The following is a 24,919-nucleotide window of genomic DNA, read 5'->3' as shown; positions in this document are numbered from 1 at the left end:
GAGTGCACACACACAAACGCGCGCGCACCCGTGCACACTTTCACGCACGCGTGCGACACACGTACGTGCTGCACAGCCAGGGAGGACGTGGCAGGAGGCACATTGAGAATCCGTGGTCTGTTGGCTGGGTGGCTTTGCCCCATTTTGCTTTTCCACGTTCTTCCAAGGTACGCTTCCAGTGGGGTAAAAATTTGCCTCTGCCCGAATATATGAACACCAGCTACTTAAACACACACACACACACTAAATTTAATCTTAGAAAGAAGTTAAAATTTAAAAATTCATTTTCACTGGTAAGTAGTTTAACTGGTTCCTTTAAAAATAATTGTTGCTGTCCTTCTGAACTGAATCCTATTTTCACAGTAGTGGCTAGTTTCCACAGATTGGCGGTTGTCGGTGACCGGGAAGAGGGGTTTGAGGATGAGACAGCGTCTATAGGTAGAGTTTGGGCACTATTCAGAGCACATAGGTAAAAATCCTGTATCTCTGGGAGAAGAGCTGACTCTAGGAACCAAATCATCCAAAGCAACACCTCCCCCCCACGTCTGGAACACCAAAACCAAACCAAACCATATACACCAAGCCTAAATCATTCACTTCACTGTGGCTGACACCAAACATACATATGTGTGAAGTAACAAACTGATTTTGGGGGAATGTACATGCATCAAATAAATTAAAGAATTGGGTTCTTTTGTAGCCTAGGCAATTTCTAGAAACACCAGCAACCTATATCTTTAGCCTCAATTGTTAGATTATTACTGATGAAAGAATATTTTTCTTTTTTGGGGGGGGGTGAATTGAATGGATAATTGTCTCAATTCTACATTTTTAAATTACATAAAACTACAGAGTGTGCATTGCATGTGTTGACTACATATTACTTTAACACATCTGTTAATTTTTAACAAAGTTAATTTCTACAGAATAGCAGGTAATTGTGGGCAGAATGTTACAAACTCATCATTTGACTATTCCCTCGGTTCGAAGACACACATTTTAGTGTTATCGTCTCTGGAACCTGCCCACATCGTTAGCACAAGTGCTTGTGTGTGGTATTAACCTGTAGATAATTTATTGTCCATGTGGTTTAGGGTGAGGAGAAATTGTGTGTCAAAGGTCACCTCTTCTTCCCGGATACTTCGTTATGTAGGAATTATAAATTATGTCCCCAAACTTCAGCATGGCTATTTTTATTCTCAAAAGTCTTGTATTTATTATTCACACTGGATTGCCATGGGTATTGGACAGAGAACTCCTCTTGCCTTGTCCATCACCAACTGAAAAAGTTACAAATGAAAACTCTGGAAGACGCTCCAAGGATGAACTCCAAGGAGATCAGTTACCCAACTGGTACCAAATGTGATGATGAGTCCAAAAAAAAAAAAAAAAATCACCAAGTTAGGACCACTGAATGGGATTTAATTAATATTTTAAATTTCAAGATGAGCATGCAAATGTGCAGCAAAACACTGAGCTATATTTGTGCTTGTTTTCTGGAAACTTTACAAGGCAATTATTGTAATACAGAAAAATCTCTACCACTGACCCCTCAACCGTGCCACACGGTATTTCCAGCCTGAATTCTTTCCACGTCTCTTCTCAGAGCCAGAAGTCTTGGAGAAGATTGGGAGCCAATTTTAAACGTTAGGTCAGTTGGAGGTGGTGTGAGGACAGTAGAGAGAAGAGAAAGAACATGTTTAGATCTTCAAATTTTTAAATGATCAGGATTCCATACAGGGAAACAGACACGTTGGTGCGATGCTCCCACACCTGCTTCTTACCACACTTGCTGGCTGGTGGGGCGCAGGACACACGTGCGCACGTAGGGTGACTGTCTGGGCAAGGCCATCTCTTCTCCGGCAGAGGGCTGGTCCAATGGCTGAGGTCACCGCCGCCCCACTGTGAGCCCCTCTGCTCCTCACCTCGTCTGTGTTCTCATCCTCCTATATGCACCGTTTAAAGGGGAATTACCTATTACCTCAATTATCTGTCCCTTATCGACCGAGGTTACACTACAAGGATTTGCATTGAAAGGACACAAAGAAAGAGCAAGTCATGGCACATGGCCAAATAAAAGAGTAATGTTCTGGTGAATTTGGCCTAAATAATTTACTGCTATGGAAAAGTGGGAAAGTGGAAGGTGAACCCTTTGACCAATAAATCTCTCCTGCCCATGAAACCCTTATCTGGTCCCCTCCAACATATTCCACACGAGGAAGCCATCATCATTGGCTCTGGTTTGTTATTTGTAAACCTTGATCTTCTGCACTCGGTGTCCTAAATATGGATAATTAGCATCAGTTTATCACGCTTCTGCATATTTTCTCTTCTCTCCAAACATGCATGCTTCTATTGGCTGCCATTCTGCCACAGAAGATTATGGAGACAGATTGCAGAGAATGAATGTGCTAAACGAGATTAGGAAGGAATAGAAATAGCAACTTGGCCAATAAATTCCTCGTGAGAGCCTTATCATACAATTACACGTTGACTTGTTTCACACTCTCCCAGCCTCTTAATCCAACGCCCCCACCAAGAGTAAAATTTCACTAATTTCTGAATTACTGCATATCCCCCTGACTTGTTACTGAGAATGGTTGGAAGGAGAAACACTGCTGAAAACAACACATCAAACTTTACAATAAAAAAATTTAACTTAAAATGTCAAAATGGATTGTATGGATTTGGGGCGTTTAAAGCACGTTAGCCACCAGGAATGAGTGCACGGAGCCTTGGCATGGAGAGATGTTTAGCTTCTCTTTGACCCCCAGATTCTCCCATCGTGCCCGTGGTGGGGCTCGGAGCTGTGTGAACAGGCCGTTACCTTGCTGTGAAGCAGAGCTGTCTGAAGGGCTTTAGGACAGCAAAGCCTTGGCTTCCTTTCCTCCTCTTACTGCTGATAACAATCCGGCCCGAGGACTTGTGGGCCCATCCCTAGAACTCTTGGGGTACCGCCCCCTCCTTGCCCAGACTCGCACACACGACTAGGTGCATCAGTGGAATTCCTGCCCATTCCATGTCTCCGAAAACAGTGTGACCGGGGACACTGCCCAGGGCCTCCACAGAGCGGGCCCTCCTCTCCTTCCCTGCCCCTGGGGGTTGACTATCAGTTAGGTATTTAAAGAGGCCCATTAAGCTTCTGCACGGGCCAGGGGACTCTTTCTAGGCAGAAGCAGCCGTCAGGCGAAGCCGGCCGGCCAGGGAGCTCCTCTGCAGGACTGGTGGTGCTCACTGGCGGGGATGGAAGCCCAGATCACACCCTCGCAGGGACGTGCTGCCGAAGTGGGGAGGCCTCCAGGTCAGTGGCTGACGAGATCCACAGCAAGTGTAAACGGCTTTTACACACAGATCATGATGTTGCCTTCCCTCTTCTCCTCCAAGTCACGTCTGCTAGGATTTACCGAAGAGAGGACCTTACCCACAACCCGGAGAAGCGACTCGACATTTCGGAAGGCCTGCTTCCAGGCTCTGAGCGCAGAGATGCACTCAGCGAACACGCACCGGGCAGCTCCTACGTGCCAGGCCCCGTTCTAAGAAAGCCGGCCCCGCACACGTGACCGAGGGTGCTGCTCAGGCTTGACCTGATGAGTGTGCGTTTGCCTTTTGCGAGCTGGCGCATCTATCGGCTGTCAAGACTGCCCCTTTTTCAGAGACGGAGCCAGCCTGGACCGGGGGCCCCTCCAGCTACCTGGACAGGGAGAGCGAAGCAAGGCCTGCAAGGAAGGCCTCCAGAGCCAGCGCCATCAGCCCGTGCCCAGGCCGTCTCCAGGGCTCCCACACCGGGCGCCGCAGGTCCTGAGCCGGCTGCCTAGGGAAACACAACACAGCTCAGACGGCAGAAACTTCTGCCTTGCCTGGATCTTCCTCCTCCTGCTGAGTGGGGTGCCAGGACCCCGAGAAGGGGTAGGACTTTCCTGGGGGAAGGTCTGGAGGCCTCGCGGCGCGCACACCAGAGGCTCTGAGCTGTGCCTTCATCTCAAGCGGGGGGCACGGGGGGGGGGGGGGCTCCCGGGGGGGGGGGGGCGGGCAGAGCTGGGAACCTCAGCGGAAAATGTGAAGTCAGATGCGGAGTTAGAGGAACTGCCTGCCCTCCCTGTGTCCTGTTTCCTGGGCTGGGAGCTAAGCTGGGGGGAGGGCGGCGAGAAGGAGCCGTTTGCCATTAATCTGGGAACAAACGGCTAACCTCGGGGACTGGAATTTTCGCCTTTCTTTTCTCACTGTTGTCAGTGCGGGGAAGCGCGGAGCCCGCGCGGGGCGATTGTGAGGGGCTCTGCTGGAATTTGGCAGCGCGGAGGCTTGGAGAGCAGCCCCATGCTGGCTCCCATTCAGCAGGCCAGTTTTCCTCGAGCTTTGGAAGTTTCGCTCAGCCGTGCACTCAATGGCTTCACAAAGCTGATTACAAGCTTCAGCGCGTTCCTGAAGGAGCCAAAAGCGACGCAGGTGCAAACGAGCCGAGGGAGCCCCTTATCCCGGTGACAGAATGGGACAAGCTGGGAAAGGCTTGGACCACACAAATCCAAGCTCACCAGGCAGCAGAAAGCCTGCCTTGGGAACCGGGGGTCATTATCCGCCCTATTCAGCGGGGCCCAGGGACCCTGGGGGCCCGGAGGCCGGCCGCGCGGGAGCGCCAGCCCGCCTGCGGCAGTGGGGTCCCCGTCGGGGCCTGCGGCTGGGCCGGCGCGCTGGGCGGAGGGCGGGTGCGTTTGCACGCACGGCGTCAGCAAAACCTGTACTCCGACGTGCCCGCGTCTACACCAGGACGGACACGGGGGGAAAAGCGCGCAGGAGGCAACCTTCTGTTCGTCCGCGTCCAGAGCGCACCGCCCCGTCTCTGCCCCAGCCTGGCGCTGCGGTCCCCGCCTCCCCCAGGCCACTGACACTCAGCTGCAAGGGTCACTCTGCGCCCTTTCTCTCCCAGCCCCACTTTCCCATCAGTCCTGCTGGCCACGGGGTCCCGCCGAGGGCGGCCACCGCAGTGCGGTGGGAGGGACAGTGCGGGGGAGGGGCAGGTCACAGGGTCGCCCCTTCCAAGAGCTCTCGGCTCGGCTGCGGAGGCCTTTGCAGCGAGTCTGATTCCGCGGCTGGGAGGAGGGCCCGGCCCCTCTGGCCCCTCTGGTCCCTCTGGGAGAACGAAGGACGTCCCCTGCTCGCGCGCAAGGACCAAGGGCGCGGGACGGCGGGGGGGGAGGGGGGACGCGGGCCCAGGACGGGGTCGAGGCGGGCGAGCTGGCACGCGGGCGTCCCCCGGGGGCCGCCACCAGCCCGCGTCAGGTGCGGGGCAGTGAGTCCGGGCGAGCGCTGCACTAGCGTTCCTGAGTGGGGCCCGGGCCGGGGTCCGCCTGGTGCGCGCCCCCTCGCCCCGCGCCCTGCCCGCCGCGCGCTGGGCCTGGCTGCGCCCGGGGGTCCCCGCGGGCAGGGCCCGGGCAGGGCGCTCGCGCCGACGCTCTTTTGTCTGATAACTAATTTGAGTTAATGCGATCTTTATGTAAAGCTAACAGCGGATAATTGTCTATTTTCTCGCCAACAATCTCCATCACAATCACTTATCTGGAAACCTGCGGCTGGATTAATCGTTATATTCCCGAGATGAGCGTCGCGGCAATCCGCAGCGAACGCCGGTGGGGACAGGGAAAGGCCTCCCCCGCGCCGGCGGGGCCGGGTGCGGGCCATCCCGGCTACTGCCCGCAGCTTGGCGTGCCCGGGGTTGGTGCCCACGGGCGGGCAGCAGAGCGCCTTCTGTGGGACTTGCTTTTACTCGGGTGGGTTGCAGGGAGGGGTGCAGGAGGCGGAGGGAGGGAGCGAGGGAGGAGGAGGAGGAGGAGGAGGTCCCGCGGAGGTGCGAGGCGGGGCGCAGCCGGGGTCTAGGTGGGCCTGCGCCGGGCTCGGCGCCCCATGACGCGGCCTCCAGGGCCACGCGGGGAAGGAGTTGTCAGCGCCAGGATCAAGTCTTCTAATGTGGGAGAAAGCATGCCGCCATCCTTATTTTCTGCAGAGAAGATTCTCCCTCCCTTCGTGTGGGTCGCTGGGCTTCATGTCCTGCCCCAGCCGCTGGTTTCCGCCTTAGGTCCCTCCTCCAGGATCCCCATATCTGTAGATTATTGGCAATATGTACACTCCCGTGATTGACATCCCCAAGGAGAGGACCTGGGGTGTGCAGGCACGTCCCCGGGCCTGCAGTGCCCGCCCTGCTCCTGTGCTGGGGTGAAATACCTCCGCAGATGGAGTGGAGGCCTCTGGGGGAAAGGCACTTGCATGACAAAGATTTTGTCTTTGGAGCCCAAGTCAGAACATCAGTGTGTAATGAAATCTGGGTTGCGGATCTCTGTGCGTGCGGCTCGCTGTGTGCCCTGAAGTGTGAGCCTGGCTTGGGAAGCCGAGTGCCCTGTGTCTGGTGACTTGGAAGTGAACCCATTCTATTCAACTCAGATTTGCCAGCCAAGGGAGCGCCATTGCCACTTTCCAAAATGGTGTTTTTGGAAAAGAGAAACTCGGTCTCGATTTGTGATGGTTTTTGGCCTCATAGAAGGAAACTATTTGTTTTCCTTTTGGCAGACTCAGAATTCCAAGAGCAAAGGCATACACTGAAATAAAGTGCCATAAAATTATTGGAATTTTAAATAAAGGAGGACCCCAAATTACCCCCCAAAGAGGGCGTTGTAAAGTCCTGTTACAATCCGTAAGTCTTCAATTTTCCCCTCCAGCAACTTGATGAGGTCTCCTGAGGCAAACAAGTAAATCCACCCTCGAGCCGGGGAGCCCGGCCCCTACGAGTTTCCCAGGGCGGCTTTCTGTGGCGGCTTTCGGGAATCACCCCACGGCACCTCTCACCTGAATCTTGTCATGCCGCCATCTTGAAGTGCTCTGTGAACAATGCTGATCCCCGCGACAGACCCGCTGGGCAATCAGGCAGAACAGACTGCAGATGGAGTGGAGAGGCGAAGCGCCGGGAACACTGGCGCCCATTGTCTTGGGCATTTCAAAGCGCGGAGCAGCTGTGCAGACTTGTCGCCCTGGACCCTCGCTTGCCACACTAATGTCATCATTGCAAAACATCAGATTTTGAACACTATTCAATCCGAATTCATTAGCAGCCTTCTCGGCAAAGGTCTCTCTTCTCCGTGACAAGTTTCAAACTCCAGATCCCCTCCTGGCCAGAGGGGAAGGAGGGGGCTTGCAAGTGACAACCACTGATGATCCATAGTTTCCTCTTTCTGGTGAATTCGAAAACTCTAACACCGTCCTTGGGGTCCGGAGCTTGGATGTCTGACTCAAGTGACTCTGAGATTTCAGGGTTTTCGCATTTTCAAAGTGTTGTTTGCAAGTTTAAATCACTGAGAGCAGCCAGCGTAGCAGGTGGAGTGCGTCTAACAAAGACACAGTCTTCTGCTCTCGGGCTAGGGCAGTGAGTTCTTGAAGTTTTTTCTTTAGACTGAACTCGGAACAACACGTTAGAGCAGTTGTGCCCCAAACAAACAAGTTGGTAACGCAAGGCAAGCAGACCGCTCACCATCTTTGAGCGCCACCCAGCCACGCACCCCGGGCCGCAGGAACTGCCACTCCCCGTGGCTATGGCCACCGTGCGCCCCCACGCCCCCTTCCAGGGTGGCCTCATTTTTCCAGAACCGTGGGGCAGGAGGGCAGGCTGTGCGGGCCGCTGCGGCCCACCGCATCCCCAGCCTCCCCGCGGCCAGGTCCCAGGGACGCAGAGGCTGGGTGGACCAGGGAGGCCTGGGCGGCAGCGAAGGCAGCTTTCCTCCTCCAGCACCCGACCTGTGTGCGCGTGTCCTTCCTCTGCCCCTTTACCCAGGATTCTGTGTGGATCCCAGAAGGCAGTCAACACGGGGAGGGGCTCCCCAGCCCCGGAGCGAGAAGCAGACGTGGAGGCTGACAGCGCCCCCGGACGGTCTTCCCGGGGTGCCCGAGGCTCCCTGGGGCACCTGGAAACCTCTCCCGGTGACTCTAGTTTCTTGACAAACTGAGGGGGTAGGATTTGGAAGGGGTGCAACCAAATAATGTGTTTATAAACACAAGGAGAACGGGGAGCTAAGTGGAGAGGAGGCTCCACTGGGTGTGTCCTGTTGGTTTGGGGCTGGGGGGCAGGGTGCAGGAGAGATGGGCCCCCAGCCGTAGTAGTCTCTGGTTCAATGTGGACGCCTTTGGGGAGGTGACCTGGAACACTCCTTTTTCTCCCGGGAGAACTGTAGGATTTGGGCCTGGACCCTGCGGTTGCTCTTGAAAGTCTCTGCGTGTCTGCCCGTGTCTTCCCGCATCTTCCCGCATCCCTGGGCCCAAAACCTCTCCCACAAGGTCCCCAATGGCCGGGCGGAGCCGGAAGCCACGGCCCGTTGTCGGGAGATCGTGCCTTGCTGCCCAGGATGATGTGAGTTCCTGGGAGACCGGGTTTTTGCAGGGTAGGATCACCAGTGTCTCTCCAGGGTGTAGACGGCGTCTGGGTCACTGGGGATGTCCAACTATGTTTGCTGAAGGCCTGAAGAGCTGACGGCCCAGGGAGGTTGCGGTGGCCCCGTGGGTGTCTTCCTGGCAGAGGCCGCTCCAGGGTGGCCGGGCGCCGAACCCCGGGCTGTGAGCCTGGACTCGCCCTTGCCTCCCTCCCCTTCTCAACACACTCACACACGCCACACACACCTTACACACTCGTGGCCCCACCCAGCGCACAGTGAACGCTCACCTTCACACCAACACCCAGAGGCTGTCTTGCCTGCAGACACGCGTGCTCTGCAGAGTCACAAGCGTGAGGTCTGCACACTCCCACACACGCCGCTCGCCTGGGCTCCTGCCGTGCTGGGGGCGCGGTGCGGCCGGTGACCCCCGGCTCCTGTTAGGTACACACACGGGATGCGCGAGCTGATCCCTACAGAACTCAACACGGCAGCGAAGGATGCCCGTGAGGACAAGGGGGGCTTGTTCCCCGACCCCGTTCTTCTGAGCTTTCCGAGCAGACCCTCCGAGCTTGTTTCCCGTGCTTCCCCGTGTGTTCTTTCTCCCAGGATGTTCTCCCAGGCTGCCCACTCACACTCCCGTGACCCGGTTTGGGGGCCACTGGCCACAGGTGGCCCTGGAGCATTTGGAAGCGGCCAGGCCACGCGGAGATGTGCAGGGAGTGGCCGGACCCGCCAGCTTTTGAAGGTGTTGGGGGAAAGACAGCCCGTGCAGTACCTCACGGGTCGTTGGAACATCTCGATTTCACGTTGAAATGATTGTATTGTGGATGTAGGGGGTAAAATAAAATACATCTTTGAAGTTAATTTCACTTGCTTCTTCTACTTTTTAAAAAATGTAGCTGTTGGGGCATTTCAAGTGACTCATGCGGCCCCCACTCGTGGCTTGCAGCATCTCCGACCTTCCCGCGCCTTCAGGAAAAGGAAGAGGAAAAACAAACATGGAGGGAAACGCTGAGCACGTGGTTGGCGGGAGGCAAGCAGAACCTGCCGTGCGGCAGCTGCTTTTGTAAGATAATATATTATTAAGGCTGCTTTTCTTCTGCGAGAATGCGCGGTGGGGGTGGGGTGGCAGCACGCACTGTATTGTATTGCTTGATTCATTTTCTTTCCATTTTAACTTTAATTCTGCCTAATTGCTGTATTGTGATCTCAGTCGGCAATCTTAAATGAACTCACAAGTAACTTTTGAAGAATCTGGCTACAAATGTTGGTCTTGATGAAATGTAAATCACGGCAGGTTACTGTGGAATGTCCACCCGGGGCTGAAGCAACCCTTTCCTGTCATTTTCAAATTTCAGGTCAGCGTTTGGGTACTTTTCTGCTGTCCCTCTTCCCTTGCGAGGTGTTACCGCCAAGGTCCGCCAGGCCACTGCGGCCTGAACAAAACAAACAAACAGGAGACTTGAGCAAGAATGCACAGCCCCTGAAAATGCTTTCTGCTAAGCAAGAATGCAATTCCTTCCAGATTCATTTATTCCTGTGATTGACTCACAGCTTTGAAAATCTGTGGAGTCATACCCGGGTCAAAAAGATTACAATAAAACATATTTGCAAAGATGTTTTATTTTAAATAAAATATTTTTAAATGGTCTACATTAACATATTAGAGACAAGATTTTTAGAAGTAAAGTTACTAAACTTAGAAATGATATTTCATCCTTTGACGATAGCAAGAAAGAAGACATTGTGCCAAGAATGTTGTTTATAATAAATTCAGTATAACCGTAACACGAAAATTCTACATGCATACACACTTGATACGCACATATTGTATTTTTACTTATTTACTTTTGGAGTATTATATAATTAATGAAGAATCAATTCAGCACAAATGTGAGGTGAGTCTACTTTGCCAATAAATTGGAAGTAGCTCATAAACAATTTTGGGTAAAATTTAAAGATTAGTTTTATCATAAAAAGAACTCTCCTGTGGCTCATTGTTAGTATGTCCATTAATGTTCTATTTTTTGGCTAAATTAAATTTAACTAAGGGAAAAAGAAAATGTAGAGTACCAAGAATGATCAAGATTTTATGGGTAAGCTAATTGAAATGGTTTATTCTTTGGAAAATGATGATATTTATTCCTTGGAAAATATCACTCTTGTTATTTGAGGCTTGTGTTCAATTAATAAGAAACTAACAGAAATAATTACTTAATCTGACTGCCTGTTTTTGAAGGAGTTTCCAGGGAAATAACTAGGACTGTAGCATGTGTCTTGCTGAGGAGCCCCCGACCTCCCGCTGGACACGGAGACCTCACTTGGGACGCGCAGGTTGGCACATGTGTTGGTGTGACAGGCGGTTTATTTCCAGGATGATTCACGTTTGCTGTCACTGAACTTACTGGAATAACTATCAGAAGCAAATTGTAAGAATCTAACCACTTGCTGTCAACTCCACGCCTCTACTTTCTTGGGATCGTCTCGGAGTAAAAGAACCAAACGTGACTGACAAGCATTGAGGAGCGAAGTCCGGGCACATGGCAGTGTGAAGATCCTACATGCTAGCAAAGTTCCTGGCTAACTTGTTCTTCTGCTTCCTTAATATGCGAATTGCGTGGCCTCATTTGCTCCATCATATTATAAAACTAGAGGGACTCTCATTCACTTTCCTGTCTTTCTTTTCCCCCTAAAGACGATAATGGTTATACACTTTCAAATATTTGCAGACAAGATATTCTGGATAAATAATCTAAGATTAGCTAAATTAGGTCAATGTCCATACTGGGCCAGTGAGATATGGCCCTTGTGTTCAAATTATCTGGTGTCAGCTACATTGATTGAAAAAGCACTACCGACCAAAAAAAAAAAAAAGTCTTATTACAAGATGTCTCAAAAACAGATAAGAAAGCAACGAAGCCCTCTCGTAAATGAGGGAGCTTATCTAGATTTTAATATGGTGGTAAGCAAATTGTACATGTTTCTGCAAGTTAGACAACTTATATGGGAAGCGGGCATTTCTCAAGTTTCTGTGATTCTAAGCCCATCACTATAGTTTGCATATCCGTCCATTGCTCATGGGGTCTTTGTTCTTTTCTTCAAAATACGTTCCATAGAAAGGCTGAAATATTATCAAATTCGGGGCACATTGTCTGGACTGTTTAACTCCTTCTAGGACGGACAAGAGGCTGGTGGTGCCGAGTACTGCTGTGTAAGGGCCCTTCCTGCTTGTCTGGTTACTTTTGATACCTAGCTTCAGGCACTGTTTCTCTCTGAAAAAGCTAATAATACTGATGAGATTCCTTGTAAATAGGACCGAAATGAGCGTTGGGAAAGAAAGTCCGTGAGCCTCTCCTACAGAGACCACGCTGCTGGAGTCAGGACCCTCTGCAGGTGATTCTCCCCAGCCGCAGTCCTGGGGGAGGGGAGAGCATGCCCCGCCCCCTTACCCATCCTCCCCATGAACCTTCTCTTACCAAAGCTTATGTAATTGTTCCTCCTGTTGCCATCATAATTCATTTACAATCACAAAAGAGATTTAAGAAGTTGATAATTTGCTCTAATAGAACGGCTATTGGTAAATGTATTTCAAGAACACACACAGACCAGTCTGACAACTAGGGATGCCATCCCCTTTAAAAATCACTATTATTTAGACCATATTTCTGCGTGGCAATAACTATGGTAGACTTTATCTTCAGGTTTAAACTGCATTTCGAATGTAAACCTACTGGCTCAGGCAGGCAATAAATTGTAATGAAATAAAACCAAGAGGAAAACCGGACAGCCCGAAGCTGAACATTCGTGACCGCGTTTGGCTTGGACAGCGAGCACTTCGTAGAGGAGCTTGACCGCTCCCGGACACTCGTGGCCGAGTTGCGGGTGGATATGCACTCGGGGAAAACAGCTGCTAAAACAAAAATAGAAAAGCAAAATAAATCAGAGTTTGAGGTCTGGAATAAAGAATGTTTTTTCATTTAAAATACTACATTTTACATGAGGACGAGGGCTGATTACTGCCCAGCTCTGCTCAGGGGTCTGGTCCGGGCAGGCTGACACCCCCCCCCCCAGCCCCCACGGGTGCTCTCAGCGCAGCAGCTGTGCTCCGGCCACCGGCGTGCGGCTACCACGCCTGTTTGGGCAGGGGCGCCAACGTCACGGGCACGGGTGCGCAGATGGGAGTCCGCAAGGCCACCCCCTGGTGCCTAACGCTTCACCCCCTTCCCCAGGTCCCAGAAACTCGCATTGCCCCGTAATGATTTGACTTGAGAGTTTTGAGGGCTGATTCACAATACACCTGGTGTTCAAAGCACAGACACACTTCCAGCTGAAGGGTTTGCTGGCCCTCTGGCACTTCATTTGGTTTGACCTTTCCTAAGCTTTCTGGCTCTTCTGCGTCTGGACCCCCATGTGCACCAACACCAGGGTTTGTGCCTGAGGAGCAGGCGCGGAGCCCTGAGCCCTCCTCCACACCCCTCAGCTCTTCTGGCGAAGCCCCTTTCTGCGCTGAGAGCGGTAGTCCCCTCCCTCTGCTGCCCCAGACAATGCACGTTCTGCAGCAGCAGGTGGATGGAGGAGCACCCTTTCCATTCAGGAGCCAAGCTCCCGTTTGCAGCTCCTTCCTGAGCCAATCTGAGCAGGCCCAGGGCTTATGGCTTTTAAAAGCTGCTATTTCATGTGCTTCTCTCTCAAGGAGGAAAGATGGAGCAAACGGAGGAAGCTCTGGCCAAGCTCTCCCGTGAGAGCATCTTCCTGCAGACTTGTAGCATCATCTTTCATTTCTAACCTGTAACTGTGAACAGATCCCTTCACCGGGGTTTATTCACATACTGCAACAGTAACTTTTATTTCTTTCCATAAGAAGGTAGAAGACCATAGGGTCAGAGTTCAATTTAATGGGTATTTGTTAGGTATCTATTATATTCACGGTACTTTGCAAAGTACGGCACACAAAACTCAAAAAGATCCTGGTTATGATCCACGCTCCCAAGAAATTCTCAAAAAAAGAAAAATTCTGAACCGCGTGGGGATGAGAGCAAACGCCTGAACGCTGCGCAGTCTGGCAATGCGGTGGCCGGTCACCCACACCGTGGGCAGTGGGCATCTGCTTCTGGCGAGGTCACAGATGGCGTCCAGAGACTTCAGTCTTGAAGAAAGAGGAGGGAAGGGAAGGGCCTTCCAGGCGGGGAACAGCATTTACAAAGTGCAGATCAAAAATGAAAGTCACCGTGAGGGAAACGCAAGCCGCCTGTGCCATGGGGCCGGGCGGGGGGCGATGTTTACAGGAAGGAGTGCCTTAATCATTCTGGGGGAAGGAGGGCTGGGAGCTGAGCAGTCAGGGAAAGCTCCCAGAGGGAGATGGCATTTGCTCGGGGCCACTTCTGGAAAGTCTGAGTGGAAGGTAGCGTCTCGGGCAGAGGGAGCACGATGGGAGGGGAGGGGGGCTGCAGGGTAGTTGGGGTGGGGACCCCCCTGAGTTTGGTTGGAACAGAAGGCTTCGACCATGTGAAGAGGGTGATGATGCTGGGGAAAGGTCTGGTCAAGCAGGGGACCTTGACCCAACTACATAAGTGTAGTTTATGAAACTGCACGGTTCTCTGGGCAACAGGGACCTGGAGAGTGGTTCTGAGCAGACGCGAGATTGCCAGTTCTGGGTGTGTCGCCGAGTCCAGGATATCTCACTGCTGGGGCCGTTGTAAACAGCATGGCTTGCTCCTTGGTCCCTGAGAATTGTCCTTGACAAGAATCTGAGAGCAACTGAACCCAGACACAGAGACAGAGAGAGACTGGTAGAGAGACAGAGATAGGTGAGAGAGACAAAGAGAAAGACACATACACAGAGAGACAGAGAGAGACAGAGAGACGCAAGGACTGCAGGTGGAGAGTGGGGTGCTAAAGCCGTGGCACTGGGGACCCTGGAGGCAGATGGTCAGGATCTTATGGTGACACAAGGAGGGGTATGTTTTTCTCAAGCTGTTCAGCAGGGAGGCCGGCATGATGCAGCCAAGTGCGGGGCCGCTGCAGCTGGAGTTTGCTGAGTGAGGGCTCAGGATAGCGGCCGACGGCCTCCCGCGTGGCTGCCACGGGCCGGGCCTGCGGGGTGGGACGCGATCAGGAGTGACAGGGCTACGCGGACATGAGGCTTGTTGGGGAAGAAGAGTTTTCCAGGCTTTCTTAATAAAAAAAATCAAATTAACAAAAGTGATAAAGCATAAAATGTTGCTCCCACCATGATGGGCTTTTAATTAAAAGTTGGTAATAAAGGTACAAATACATAATTAATACTTACATATTTATAGATGTCATTTGTTGATTTTTCAAAGAATTAAAGACATGAAAACCAAATGAAACTGTGGAGTTTCAAAGAGACATCTCAATACCTTTTGTATTTCGGCCTGGAAAATAGTTCCACTTTAAACCTTTGTAAAGCCACACTTGAAACGCCCGTGACTGAACAGTTCACACACACGTGGAGAAAACTATGTTGCATCCTTCATTGGTACACATGGAAGTGGTGTCTCCATTCGAGATGAGGTTTTCTCTGCTTCAGATTTCACCGCTGGGAGATCAGAGGCGAAGCGGGGCTGGCGGGCGTGAAGAAGCTCGGCCCCTGCCCCGGCCCCTCCTGGGCGGCCCTCGGCTGAAGGACCCCCGAGGAGCTGCAGAGCCACCACGGAGGCTGCTTTGCATCCTGGCTGGGAGCAGAGCCTGAGGAGGACTCTGAGCGTTTCGGATCCAAGCAATCCGGCCCGAGGCCACACAAGGCACACTGCCTGGCCGCTCACAGACTTCTGAGGAGAAACATGAAAAAGGAAGAGAAACGTTCGTCATCCATCAATACTGATCAGTGACAAAAATTAAACAGTGGTGCCGTCCACATTTTTTGGTGGAGAAATCATGGGAATTTCTTTTTCCCGTTGGTAGCGAGGGTCTGAAAATGGTGCCGGCAGGCTGGCCATGCCAGCAGATTGCACAAACAGTAAACGCCATTGTCCTCAGAAAGAGAAAGGCGTGGAGAAGTGAGTTTGAAGTGGATAGGAGGGAGGTGTGCCCGAGCCGGTCCTGGCTCCCTTCTGTCCTCCGGCCTGTTTCCAGCACCAGGAGGCCCACGTGGCTGAGGGATGACACATAGCCTCATGGGAGGGAAAGGAGTGGGAGAAGGTGGGATCGTGGGTCACTAGCCTCCCGTGAGGACTGGCAGGAGACCGGACTCTAGTCCCACCAGGATGGGTGTTGGGTGCCCGAGGCCTGATGCGCACAGAGCAGGAAGGAACAAGAAGCATGAGCTTTGGGGAGTGCCAACCTGCCCAGCAGCAGGGCAAGGGGATGACTGGTGTCCCCAAAACAGACATGTTGCACCTTTGGATGTGGCCTTGTTTGGAAATTGGATTGTTGCAGATGTAAGTAGCTGAGGTGCAGAGGGCCCTCCTCCAACACGACCGCGCCCCTGTAAGAAGCAAAGACACAAGCAAGAAGGCCACACAAAGTGGGAGGCAGAGATTGGAGTGGTGCACCTCTGAGCCAACAAAAACCAGAATCCAGGAGGAGGCAAAGAAGGCTCGGAACAAGGTGCTGCGAGGGGCCCCTGGAGAGGCCCCGTTTTCAAAGGTGGGCTGGCATGTGGGGAACGCAGAAGGCGTGGTGCGGGGATCCACCTTCCCACCCCCAGAGGCAGAAAGGGGGGCAGTAGTCCGCAAGCTGGGGTGGAGGGGGAAGGAGGTTGTGTGGAGAGGGCCATGACTTTCAGCTGAGGGGGTCGCACCCCACCATCTTTCTGTGCCCCCCCAATCCGGGCCCCCAGCTGGAGCTGGGCGGGTGGGGAGAGCACCCCCGGGGACAGAGATGGGCCCTAGCTGGCTGGCTCGGGCGCTTTCCCTGTTGAAGGGGGGGCTTGGATGGCCAATCATGCTTCCGAGTGTGGAGCCATAAGGGGCAAAGCGTCCCCTCCACCTCTGAGGGGAGGGGGTGCCAGCAGATCAGCATGGGGGGTCCCACAGGCTCAGCGACATCTCCCCCGTCGTGCAGCAGAGGGGGATGGCAAGGAGGCTTTTGCATTAGAAGTAACCCCTAGAGCGCTCACAGCTCTCCATCTTACTTGGATTCTCAAGTGGAGTCATCGGTTACTTTTCTTTCATTTGCTAAGGAAGCCAGCGGGTCCTCATGGGTCCTGACCCTCCCGCCTGGGCATCCCATGACTGCGGCCAGCCCAGGCGCCTCGGGGAAACCAGACCGAGCTGCAGCCTGTTTTCAGGGCTTTTCCCCCGCCTGGCACGATGTTGCTTGGGGCCATGGGAAGGAGAGACCCTAGAGCCAGCAGCAGCCGAGGGGGGACAATTTCGGATCTGATTGCACCTCTGAAGGGCAGCATAATCGCCAGTCGGTCCAGGAGATTAGCTTCAGAGCCACAGTCACGGGGCTGGGGCCCACCCTGGAATTGCTGTAAGCTAAGGCAGGGCTAGCACCTGCCGCTCGGGTCTTGGAGCCTGTGGGGCCGCAGAGAGGCTCAGGCGAGTTTTCATCCCAGTCTCCAGAGCCGGTCAGGGGGCTGTCAGGGGCCCATCAGAGGCTGCCCCTTCCCGAGACCCCCGGGAGCCAGGACGACCTCAGGGGCCGTAATGCGCTGGGCGGCGGGGGCTTGCCCTGGGAGCGCGCTGGCTCACAGCTGTGGGGGGGGGGGTGTCACGGGGCTCCCACCGCTCCCACCGCTCCCACCGGGCAGCACCAGCTGAGCCTCCGGCAGCAGCAGCTCGTGGCCTGGCCCAGAGTGGGCTCCAGAGTCAGGCCGCCGTGCCACTTCCGATGGCCGGGCCTCCGGGAGGTGAGGGCCCGTCCGGTCCGCTCCCGGGCCTCCTCAGAACCCTCAGGGTGACAGCGCATGATCTGAATTGAAATACGAAGAATAATAAATGAGAAATGAAATCAGAATGCCTCATATACCAAGTGCACCCCGGGGGGGAGACAGGACTTCACATAGATTCACGGACACACATTTCGAGGAGGGCAGTTTGGATATTAAAGCACAAATGCTGTGAGTGGCTCTGGGGAGCCGTGGCAGCCCAGCCAGCTGGGGTCAGGCCGCTGCACACCCCTGCCCTGATCTGCCAGCCTCCGTCCCCCCAGCCCCGTGGCGCTCGGATGCCGCCTCCCGGTGAGAACCTGCAACACGGCCTGTCATCGTGGGCTTGTCCTGTGTTCCTCTGGCCCCTTCAGGACGGGCCGCTCGCCGCAGTCAGCCTTGTCTCTGCTGCCCCGAGCGATGGACAGTGCCGTGGGGGCTGGACACAGCTGGGGGCGGGGGGGGGCCGGAGGAGGGAGGGGAGTAAAGCGGGGAGAGCATGAGCCCGAGTAAAAGCCGGCTCCTACAAGTGGCCGTGGAGAGAGCACTGGGTGTTTCTGGGACGGAACAGAGCGCCACACCCCTCACCCCCCCAGTGCCACTGCTTCCCGCTGGGCCCAGGGAAGGCCGGCCTTCCCTCCATGATGGTCGGAGGCTGTCCCACAGATTGGCCCGCACGGCTGGTGGGAAGTTTTATTTTTACCATCCCTTAATTTCTTTGCCTAGAAAGAAGACATTCTGTTAGGACTGGGTAGGGAGGGACACTAAATAAAAGATCGTGAACACTATAAAGTGGTTCCTCCGATCTTATGGGATGGCCCAACCCTCAGGAAGGCTCCGGTCAGGTTTTCAACATGAAAATAACTCCAGTGCTCAGACAGACACGGCCGCATCCGCCAGCAGGAGAACCACGTCCTGGGAAACCTGTCAACATTGCCAGCTGGCCCAGGACTCATCAGTACTCTCAGAGAGGCAAAGACATTGACTTGACCTTAATACGGAGCACTGAGGTCTTCGTTTTTTTCTTGGTATAAACCTCCCAACACCTAGTTTATAGTCGGAGAATCTGAGGCCAAGAGCTGTAACATCTCCAATTCAAAGCCGTAAGCTATAAAGTTCTAAATGTGGGGGCAAAATGATTTTCTGGCCCGGGGAAATGTGATATTTTACTTTTGATAAAAGATCCTAGGCCCTGCCACAGACGGTTCTAACTTGATGAAGGCTTTGGGCAGGGGGTGGGGGGTGTATTGGTGGGACAAACACGTGGGTCTCAGTGGGTCCAGTGACCCCAGAGACGTGCGCGTAACGTGTCACTGTTCTGGGAGTCGGGCTTCTTCTCCAAGAGATGTTTGTGCTTAGAAACCGAGCCATCATTCTGTTCTCTGAGAAGTGTTGAAGACAATTACTTAGGGATGTTCCAGAAATTCCCAAATACAAAGATTAATTATAGTCATTTTTAGATTTCATGAAAACAGTTGTTTAAGAGAAACGGCCATAAAACTGCTTTGTGATCGTGCTCAATTTATCAAGGTACACGCAAATACAGTATAATTACTGTGGGGTTTTGGTTATTTGAATTAAGAAGTACCAAACTCATTTTGCAGCTATTTTGGGAAATAGCAGGAAGAAATGACTAATATAATGAATGACTTCTTTTTGTGTGCAGATTCTCAAAATACAAGCTCTGTACTATAGGGCATCAGTGTGTGTGTGTGTGTGTGTTCAGTGAAATCAAGAGTTTTTTCCTCTTTTTCATTTTTTTTCTTTTAAAATCTCAGAAGAGAGCATTCTATGGGAGAAGGAAGGGGAGAAAGAAGGCTGTCCTAAGACCATGTGCTCCTTGAGTGGCCCGTCCCGTGCCGGCAGGTCTTCGGATTCTTGGCATCTGGGGGGGCACTGGAGACCCCGGGCAGCCAGGGGAAGGTGAGCTCTCAGGCGTGAGGCTCTTTCTCCAGCAAAGCAGAGCGGCACCGTGTCCACATACCCTGTGCTGAGCCACGAAAACAAAGGCAGAACTTTAAGACTCTGTGCAAAGGATCGAGGCTCTTTTCTTCTGCAGCTGTGTGCTCAGCACCAGCCACGGCTCATCTTTCTTCCCTCTCCATACGCAGATGTGCCCACAACGGAACCATCGATTCTGTGCCTTTATTTAACCTGGAACATTACCATTTCAGAATTCCATATTAATGTTCATAAGGTAAAGAATAATTGATTTCTTTCAATCCAGTTAGTGGCTTTAGGAATCTTTTCCAACACTTACCTTGTATTCACTGATTATACAGCTTAAAATGGATATCAATAAATGTGGCTTTTGAAACCAAGGATGGATTCTGTAGAAGTTCCTTAGAATAAAGACACTTGTCTGGACGCCTCGGAGCACTCGTCTTTCATAACTGAACCCTCCGTCCATTCCCCAAGGGTCAGCGGGGAAGGGGACAGAGGACATGTGTTCTCGTGGGGACGATGTGGTCTACCCAACTAGGACTTACTTAATTGCTTTGACATTGTTTTCACAAGTCAAATTTTCTTTTATTAATTATCTTCGTTTTCCCAGGTGTTGCAGAGCTGAAAATATCAGAAAAGTCTTCCCCCCCCCGCCAAGCTTATATTTCATAACGTTAAAAGTCGGGAAGATGGATTAGCCTGGTGATGGGTATTAAAGAGAGCACGTTCTGCATGGAGCACTGGGTGTTATACGCAAACAATGAATCATGGAACACTACATCAAAAACTAATGATGTAATGGATGGTGATTAACATAACATAATGAAAAAAAAAAAAAAGTCAGAGTATCACACTTCCAGGTAATGAATTGATGGCTCACTCTGATCCCAAGGCATTTTTCTCTTTTGCTTCTGCCAAGCAACTGAAATAATTACCTACTGCTGTGGAAAACAGAGCCCGAGACTCAGCAGCAACCCTAGCATCTCCTAGACTCTGTGAGTCAGCAGCTAGGGAGTGACCGGGCTTGGTGTCCAGCTCAGGGTCCCTCGGGGGCTTGCGTTCCAGACCTCGGTGGGGCTGCCGTCACCTGCAGGCTGAACCGGGCGACTCTTTGTAGGAGAAATGGCTGGTGACACTTCCGAGGGTGATAGTTAATGTTTATAGCCGTGATGTTTATAGAGACATTATTATAAACCAGGAAACATTGGAAATACCCTAAAGTAGTGACTCTGGGATTCCACACCTTCAGGAGCTGTGACGCACCCAGAGCCTCGCGTGGCTGGTAGTGGGAGGGAATGGGGCAATGTCTGTTGCGGAAAGCAGTTCAAGGGGCGCCCGGGCGGCCCAGTCAGTGAAGCATCTGCCTTCCGCTCAGGTCATGATCCTGGGGTCCTGGGATTGAGCCCCACGTTGGGCTCCCTGCTTGGCGGGGAGCCTGCTTCTCCCTCTGCCTCTGCCCGTCCCTCCCCCTGCTTGTTCTCTCTCTATCTCTCTGTCAAATAAATAAATAAAATCTTTTAAAAAAAAGAAAGCAGTTCAAGCTGGGGCCGGCTCTTGGCTTCGGGCTGCTGGGGAAGATGAAGTATGGTCAAGGACATCGGAGCAAATGTGAACAGGGCAAAGGCCAGCTGTTAGAAGATCCCCAGAGAAGTGAAGAAACAGGAAGATGGGGGGTGTGCAAAGGTGGAGGGGGCCGGGGGTACCTCAGTTTTATCCTCTGGAGACAGTAGCTCTGAAGGAAGAAGAGCTTGGAGGCTGTGGGAGGCTGACCGTGGATTACATACATGGTTACCTGCATACAAAAAAATCAAAAACAAACTAAGAGAAATGTCTGCATCGAAAAATAAGAAGAAATCCACCACAATGTCAATTGTGATTATCTTTGGATAAGGACATCGGCAATTTCCCCTTCATTTCAGTTTTAGTTTAAAAAATTACAAGTTTGAATTTTTATAGGAAGAATGGGTCAAGGTTGAATTACCTTCTTTTTGCTATAACATTTGAAAAATGCACACACATTCAGTTGTTTTAGTGCACCGTTGTATGAGTTTGGACAAATGCAAATGTGTAATCACCATCACACCTGAAAGACAAAACAATCCCATGCCCCTCCCCCTTCAGATTTCGCTCATCCCGCCCCTCGTGCTCAAACCCTGCCCCCCACCCCCTGAGGCCCAGGCAACGCTGATGGGTTCTCTGTCCCTCTAGCTCTGCCTTTTCCAGGACGTCACGTATATGGAAGCCTTCTGCTTCTGACTTCTCGCGCTCTGCCCACCTCATCCGAGACCACCCCGTGCACCTGAGCAGCCTGCCCTCCCCACCCCCTGGATTGCTGGCTACCTACACTGCTGTCCTTTGTGGGAACCAGCTTATTTTCCTGTTCCCTACCGAGGGACACCTGAGTTCTTCCCAGTTTTTGACCATTGCCAAAAAAGATACTAAAAGCATTTGTGAACGTGATTTTTTTAAATGAACATTGGTTTTCATTTCATCTGGGTAATTGCAAATGCATAGGGGTAGGAGCACTCCATCTTATGGTAAGACTGTGTTTATAAGAAACTTCCAGACTGTGTTTCAGAATGGTGGCACCATTTTGCATTGTATGAGAATTCCAGTCGCCCCGTATCCTCGCTGACACTTAGTATTATAATTGCTTTTTTTAGCCATTTACTAGACACACTAAATATACTAAGTATAGAGGCTTCTCGCCATGGCTTTAATCTGTAATTCCCTGCTGACTAATGGTATTGAGCATTTCCTCATGTGCTTGTTGGCCATCAATACATCTACTTTGGTAACATCTATATTCAAATACTTTGCCAATTTTCTTATTGGGTTGTTTGGTTTCTTATTGCTGAGTTTTGAGGGTTCTTTATATACTCTATACACAAGTCCTTTGCCAGGCATGTGATTTACAAATATCTTTCCTAATCTGCACTTGTGTTTTTCTTCTCTTAAGCGTGACAGGAGCAGAGCAGAAGTTTTTAATTTTGATGAAGGCCAGTGTATAATTCATTTGTCCTTTGTAGATTATCCTTTTGATGCTGCATTTAAGAACTTTTCACTAAACTCAAGCTCACAAAGGTTTTCTATATTTTTAAAAATGTTTATAGTTTATGTTTTACGGGGCTATAATAAATTCTGGCTTAACAGATAAAGGCTCTTTTTTTTTTTTTTCATACAAAATCACATGGTTCCAGTGTCATTTGTTGAAAAGACTCTGATTTCCCTGCTGAGTTGTCTTAGTTCTTTTATCCAAAATCAATTGACCATATCTGTGTGCCTCTATTTCTAGTGATCTATGTACCTGTCCTTTTGGCACAACACTGTCTTGGTTCTGGGAGCTTTGAAGTAGGTATCAAAATCAGGTAGTTTTAATTTTGCTCTTTTTCAGAATTGTTTTGGTAATTCTAGTAACCTTGCCTTCTCATGTAAATTTTAAAGTCAGTTTGTCTATTCTAAAAGAATCCTGCTGGGGTTTGGACTGGGATTGCCTTGGCTCCACAAATCAGTTTTGGAAGAATTGACGTGCTAACCACATTAAATCTTCCAACCCGTGCACTTTTCTCCATTTATTTGGGTCTTTGATTTCTTTCGTCAGTGTTTTGTAGTTATCAGCACACAGATCCTGCACATATTTAGTGATACAAATACCTAAATATTTCATTTTTCATGCTATCATTGAAATGGTAGGGTTTTTTTAATTTTTAAGAAAATTAAAAATTTTTTTTATTTAAATTCAATTTAGTTAACATACATATACTGTATTACTAGTTTCAGGAGTAGAATTCAGTGATTCATCACTTGAATACAAACACCCAGTGCTCATTCCATCACGCGCCCTCTTCAATGTCCACCACCCAGTTACCCCCTCCCCCCACTTCCCTCTCCCCCCAGCAACCCTCAGTTTGTTCTCTATATTTAAGAGTCTCTTATGGTATTCTCCCTCTCTGTTTTTATCTTTTCTTTTTCCTTCCCTTCCCCTATGTTCATCTGTTTTATTTCTTAAATTCCATGTATGAGTGAGATCATATGATAATTGTCTTTCTCTGATGACTTATTTCACTTAGTATAATACCCTCTTGTTCCATCCATGTCATTGCAAATGGTAAGATTTCATATTTTTTGATGGCTAAGTAATATTCCAGTGTATAGATATCCCACATCTTCTTTATCCATTCATCCGTCAGTGGACATCTGGGCTTTTTCCATAGTTTGGCTATTGTGGATATTGTTGTTATAAATATTGGGGTTCATGTACCGCTTTGAATCACTATGTTTATATCCTTTAGATAAATACCTAGTACTAGTGGGTCATAGGGTAGCTCTATTTGTAACTTTTTAAGGAACCTCCATACTGTTTTCCAGAGTGGCTGCACCAGCTTGCATTCCCACCAACAGTGTAGGAGGGTTCCCCTTTCTCCAAATCCTCCCAACATCTGTCATTTCCTGACTTGTTAATTTTAGCCATTCTGACTGGTGTGAGGTGGTATCTCATTGAGGTTTTGATTTGGATTTCCCTGATGCCGAGTGATGTCGAGTATTTTTCATGTGTCTGTTAGCCATTTGTAGGTCTTCGTTGGAGAAATGTCTGTTCATGTCTTCTGCCCATTTCTTGACTGGATTATTTGGTTTTTTGGGTGTTGAGTTTGATAAGTTCTTTATAGATCTTGGATACCAGCCCTTTGTTTGTTGTGTCATTTGCAAATATCTTCTCCCATTCTGTCAGTTGTCTTTTAGTTTTGTCGACTGTTTCCTTTGCTGTGCAAAAGCTTTTTATCTTGAAAAAGTCCCAATAGTTCATTTTTGCCTTTGTTTCCCTTGCCTTTGTAGACATGTCTAGCAAGAAGTTGCTGCAGCCGAGATCACAGAGGTTGCTGCCTGTGTTCTCCTCAAGGATTTTGGTGAATTCCTGTCTCACATTTAGGTCTTTCATCCATTTTGAGTCTATTTTTGCGTGTGGTGTAAGGAAATGGTCCCGTTTCATTCTTCTGCATGTGGCTGTCCAATTTTCCCAACATCATTTGTTGAAGAGACTGTCCTTTTTCCATTGGACATTCTTTCCTGCTTTGTTGAAGATTAGTTGACCATAGAGTTGAGGGTCCATTTCTGGGCTCTCTATTCTGTTCCATTGATCTATGTGTCTGTTTTTGTGCCAGTACCATGCTGTCTTGATGATTACTGTTTTGTAATATAACTTGAAGTCCAGAATTGTGATGTCACCAGCTTTGGTTTTCTTTTTCAACATTCCCCTGGCGATTCGGGATTTTTTCCAGTTCCATACAAATTTTAGGATTGTTTGTTCCAGCTCTGTGAAAAATGCTGATGGTATTTTGATAAGGATTGCTTTGAATGTGTAGATTGCTCTGGGTAGCATAGATATTTAACAATATTTGTTAGTTTTAAAAAGTTTTATTTTGGGATGCCTGGGTGGCTCAGTCAGTTAAGCGTCTGCCTTCAGCTCAGGTCATGATCTCAGTGTCCTGGGATTGAGCCCCGCATCAGGCTCCCTGCTCAGTGGGGAGCCTGCTTCTCCCTTTCCCTCCTCACTCATACTCTCTCTCACTATCTCTGTCTCACTCTCTCAAATAAATAAATAAAATCTTTTTAAAAAATTAAAAAAATGAAAAGTTTTATTTCTAGTATATAGATATACAGTTGATTTTTTTTTTTTTTTTTTTTTTTTTTTGTATTTTGACTGTGTATCCTGTGACCTTGCTCCACTCAGCTAGGA

General features: G+C 50.4%; 1 long non-coding RNA gene across 3 annotated transcripts in view; it reads left to right on the top strand.

Moving 5' to 3' along the window:
* Positions 1–24,919, top strand: part of LOC116631457 — a 636,051-nt gene that overhangs the window by 565,965 nt on the left and 45,167 nt on the right. Inside the window, exons 6-7 of one of the 3 annotated variants that reach the window (XR_004299175.1) lie at positions 9,305–9,471; positions 9,764–10,618. The exons of 1 other annotated variant lie outside the window; for it this stretch is intronic. This is a non-coding gene — a long non-coding RNA (uncharacterized LOC116631457). Of the gene's footprint in view, positions 1–9,304; positions 9,472–9,763; positions 10,619–19,019; positions 19,698–24,919 lie in introns of those variants that run through there. One more of the 3 variants, XR_004299176.1, reaches the window with a different exon arrangement.

The sequence above is a fragment of the Phoca vitulina genome, unplaced genomic scaffold (genome assembly GCF_004348235.1).
Source record: "Phoca vitulina isolate PV1807 unplaced genomic scaffold, GSC_HSeal_1.0 scaffold5, whole genome shotgun sequence".
NCBI lineage: Eukaryota > Metazoa > Chordata > Mammalia > Carnivora > Phocidae > Phoca > Phoca vitulina.
Note: the sequence above shows the minus strand (reverse complement) of the source record. Positions and strands in the feature narration are given on the sequence as shown.